This window comes from Perognathus longimembris, chromosome 11, assembly GCF_023159225.1.
Source record: "Perognathus longimembris pacificus isolate PPM17 chromosome 11, ASM2315922v1, whole genome shotgun sequence".
Lineage (NCBI taxonomy): Eukaryota > Metazoa > Chordata > Mammalia > Rodentia > Heteromyidae > Perognathus > Perognathus longimembris.
In genome coordinates, this window is record NC_063171.1 from 16,582,446 (window position 1) to 16,586,980 (window position 4,535).

General features: G+C 49.5%; 1 pseudogene; it reads left to right on the top strand.

The window, feature by feature from the left end:
* The first annotated feature begins 617 nt into the window (after positions 1 to 617).
* On the top strand, positions 618 to 1,906 carry LOC125359893 (annotated as a pseudogene).
* Positions 1,907 to 4,535: the final 2,629 nt, after the last annotated feature.

Consider the following 4,535-nt stretch of genomic DNA (forward strand, 5'->3'; position numbering starts at 1 on the left):
TGGGCTTATCCTGGGTTTGCTCACAGGGCCTGCTTATCTCAGGTTTGTGTGGTAAAGTGAGGTTCGTGTGGTAAAATGGGGTTCACGTGGTAAAATGGGGCCTGACTTCAAAGTCTGGCACTTCAGTATTATCATCGAATTTACTTACCTTTTGAATAATGTCATAGCATTTCTTATTTTCTAAAGTAAAAGTCATTGCCTGGGTCAGTGAACATGTAAATATAAATAACAGCTCACATCATGAATATTATTCTTTAAAACAGTCATATTTTTCAGAATAGAAGTCATGGGGGGAAAAGATGACATTGAACAAGATGCTTTGTACTTATAAAGTGTTATGTTAAATTAATACATCTTTGCACAACTGCTTAGCATATAAATAGGTAAATAAATAAGAAAATTTGATGGGACCAGGACTCATAAAAATCAGGAATCAAAGCTATAATTTCCCCTTCTTTAGTGGGAAGATTCAAGATCTGGAGTACCACAATTAGATTTTTCTCCTTGTGTCTTCTAATTCTTTCTCAAAATAGTATAACATCCCATGTGCACTTAGCCTCCACATCCATAGTGTTGTTAATTCACACATTTTACTAATTCGGGGACCATAAAAATGGATGCCTTTAAGAGTCAAGTTCAGGGCCACAGCTGCCTCGAATCCCTACAGCATTCTCAGTTCCAGCTCCCTGGTCCATGCGGCATCTGTGGGCATGCAGGTGGGGAGTCCTTTCCGCAATCCTCAGAAACTTCTCCAAAGTGATTAATTGCAGGGAGTTCCCAGCAATGGGCATCCCCTTGGGCACCACTGGGTGACCAGTCTGAGCGACGGGGGTCCCACGGTCCTCCACACTGGCCACCAGCCCCCTGGATCAGCAGGATGTGAAGCCTGGGCGTGAAGATCTGCAACTGGGTGCGATCATCCATCACCGCTCGCCTCACTTCCTAGCTCACCACTCGCCACACACCATCCAAACGCCTGGGGAGCGAGCCCAGCTCCAAACCCGTCCATCACGTCAAGCGGCCAACCCCTCAACATGTACTCTCAGCCCGGCTTCACCATAAGTGACATGCTGGAGCACGGGGGACTCACCCCACCGCCGGCCGCCGCCGCCACACAGAGCCTGCACCCCATGCTCCAGGAGCCTCCAGACCATGGCAAGCTGGGTTCCCATCACTGCCAGGACCACTTGGATGAGGAGACACCAACCTCAAATGAGTTGGAACAATTCGCCAAACAATTCAAACAAAGAAGAATCAAGTTGGGTTTCACACAGGCTGACGTGGGGCTGACGCTGGGCACACTGTACAGCAATAAGTTCTCGCAGACCACCATCTGCAGGTTTGAAGCCTTGCAACTGAGCTTCAAGAACATGTGCAAGCTGAAACCCCTGCTGAACAAGTTGGAGGAGGCGGATTCGTCCATTGGGAGCCCAACCAGCATTGACAAGATCGCTGGCCAGGGCCGCAAGCGCAAGAAGCGTACCTCCATTGAGGTGAGTGTCAAGGGCGTACTGGAAATGCATTTCCTCAAGTGTCCCCAAGCCTGCAGTGCAGGAGATCTCCTCGCTGGCAGACAGCCTCCAGTTGGAGAAAGAAGTGGTGCGTGTCTGGTTCTGTAATCGCAGACAAAAAGAGAAAAGAATGACTCCGCCAGGGTATCTGCAGCCACATGAGGTTTATTCGCACACGGTGAAGACAGACACATCGTGCCATGATCTCTAACTGGAGGAACCAAGGAGACAGCTGGCCGCACTGGGAGCAGTGCGGGTTCATTTTCTACTCTTTTTCCTTTCATTATTTCATGATTGCTCTCTCTTTCTAGCTCGCCTGCTTTCTCCCTTTGCTTCTCCCTTTCTTTTCTTTCACAGGAGGTTCTAACTTATGTTAAGAAAGGAAACATGTTCAGGCGTCCCAACTCCAATACACACGCAGTCCAGGTGGGGGACCTCATATTCCCTACCGCCTGGGCAATTTCCTTCCAACCTTTTCTGCTGATCAATACATATTGTTTACTCTGAGTAAGATTTGTTTGGTTGCTCCTCTCTAGGAAGAGCAAGAAGTGGGATAACCTGCGGGCGGGGGAATGGGGGGAAGACAGATGTGTGCCTCTGAATAACCTTTCAGCGCCTTGGTTATAGCAGCTGTATTTCAGGTGAAATCTGTTTTACAATAGACTAGTTTTGCAATTTTTTAAACTTCTATAGCGTTTCTAAATGTCTGAGGTGTTTTACTACAAGCTGTACACAATATTTGTGAGATAATTTGTATCAAATCCACCACTCCACATTATTATTACTATTATTATTATTCCTACCTTAAGCTGATGGTTTTTTAATTGCTTAGACAGGGGAGGGGAGGCTGGGAAGTGGAGAGAGAAATGGTTACCTCCCCACACACCCCCACACACCCGAAATCTGTATGAAGAGGAGAGGATACAATGGAAAGAGTCCTTGATGCTGTTGGTTCTATTCCCCCACCCTCACCCCTGGCGGTGCAAGTGCCTAGGTTGGGCAGAATACTCAAACCAATCGGGTTTGCTAATGAGGGCCAAGTAGGAGAGACGATTTTTCCAGCTTTGTATCCACTTTCTTAGAACTGTGGAGCCTCTATAGGCTTCCACGGGATAGATTCGGTGTCCCCAGAAGAATTTTCAGTTGGTGGCATGTTGGGACCTGATGAATCCCTTTTCCCCTATCTCCCGGGGAAATGCCCAAACCCCAAAAACTATGAGAGAGCACTCGGCCTTGTCTTCTGCCAGCAGAAGGCAAAGGCGTACTCTCGGGGACCACGTTTAGCCAAGGAGAGTGAGCTACCGAAATCTCCCCCCCTCCCCCCGGCCCCTTCTCACATGTCAGAGATAGGCTCAGAAAGAAGAAATTCCAGGGAGGCAGTCTGAGGTTTGAACTGAACTCACCGCCCAGGACCCGGAGGGAAGGCTTTTATTACGGTGATGAAGGCGGGAAGGCGGGAAGGGAAGGACTTTGCTAATTGGCTGAGCCAGGCTGTCTCGGCCAGAGTGGCATCCTGGGACTCCCCCCACAGGCTGACGTCACGCCCCAATAGGACCGCCCCTGGGCACCGGCGGCGCCATCTTGAAGGCAGCCAAGCCTTGGGAGGCGGGCCAAGCCAGAACTACTTCTTCCGGTTCCTAACCCGGAAGGTGTAGGACTGGCTTCCGGCCATACGGTCCCAGGGCGGGAGGAGGGGGAGGGTCAATCGGGGACCGCCCCTCTATGTATGCCGTCAGCATCCCCACATCTCCCCCTCTTTTATTTTTTAAACAGCAGGGGGCGCCTTATTTGATGGCGCGCCTGTCTTACGTTGCCTCCCCGGTGGGAGATCATACCCGTCATTGGCAAAAGAACGCCCTGGCACCTCAGGCTAACCTACCTGACGGGCAGCTAGCACGATGAGAGAATTCGGGGAGAGCGGGATCGGCATTCAAGAGAAAGCCCTGATGTTTTTGCTCCATGCCTGTGGGCCCCGACCAGTAGCGGGTCCTAATGGGCATTATGACTAACCTCGTGGGGTTCCCAATTGGTCAAAACAAAAGCCACTGTTGACCTGGACAGCCCTAGCCGCTGCCACAAATGAAGACCTGTTTTGACTAACAGAAGGTAAGGTAAGCAGGGTGCAAATGTGAACATAAGGCACTTATAACATGAACAATTGTAACATAGAGCGGATGCAAACATGAAAAGTTGTAGCACATGAGCAATTATAACACAGGCATAATGCAATGGAGGATCTCTTATCTGGCTTAGTCCATAAGAGATAGAAAAGTCCTGATCCGATCTGGTGCCACCTGAGATGATGCAGACAACATTCCCTCTCTCCAGTAGTGAGGTAGTAGCAGGTCCAAGCTTTGGCTCCGGCGACTTTCGTTGGTCCACAGCAGCCAAGGCACTGGTAGCTTAAAACACTGGTTAGTAAACATTTTTTAACTTAAACATTTGGAGCAAGGTGCCAATTTCCTTGCTTATTGCAAACATTTATCATAAAACATTAAAGTGTCAAAACCCTTTAGCTCCTATTTCCCCCCAATGGGGCCCCCAAGGTAAGCAGCAAGGGGAGGAGCAAAGGAAGGAACAACAGTGTGCAAAATTTTCTTTAGTCCTTGTGCAACGCTGCAGACAATGGCACAGCAAAACATTGCGCCACGGAATGCCAGGCGATGCCCAGGAAGCAAGCAGAGCTGGCACTGGTCCACCGCCAATGTACACAGGCAGGCCTTCCATCTCCCCATTGAGGATCCACCAGGGTTTCTGTGTTTTTTTTCCTAGAGAGAGTAAAGGGAGACATCCCTCAAGGGCAGGTGCCCTTGGGTGTTCATTCCGATGTACAATATTTTAAGTCTCTAGCTGGTATCCAGATTGGATTTGGTTCCCTGATTGGGAAAACAGATGCGAAGCCCCTTCCCACACTGATAAGTGGTTCCAGGCCTCGCCATACCCCTGTGAGGGGGTCCTTCCAATGGACTTCCACCTTTATGTAAGGGGTTTGGCTTGACCAATGTCTCTGGAAAGCCGACAGAG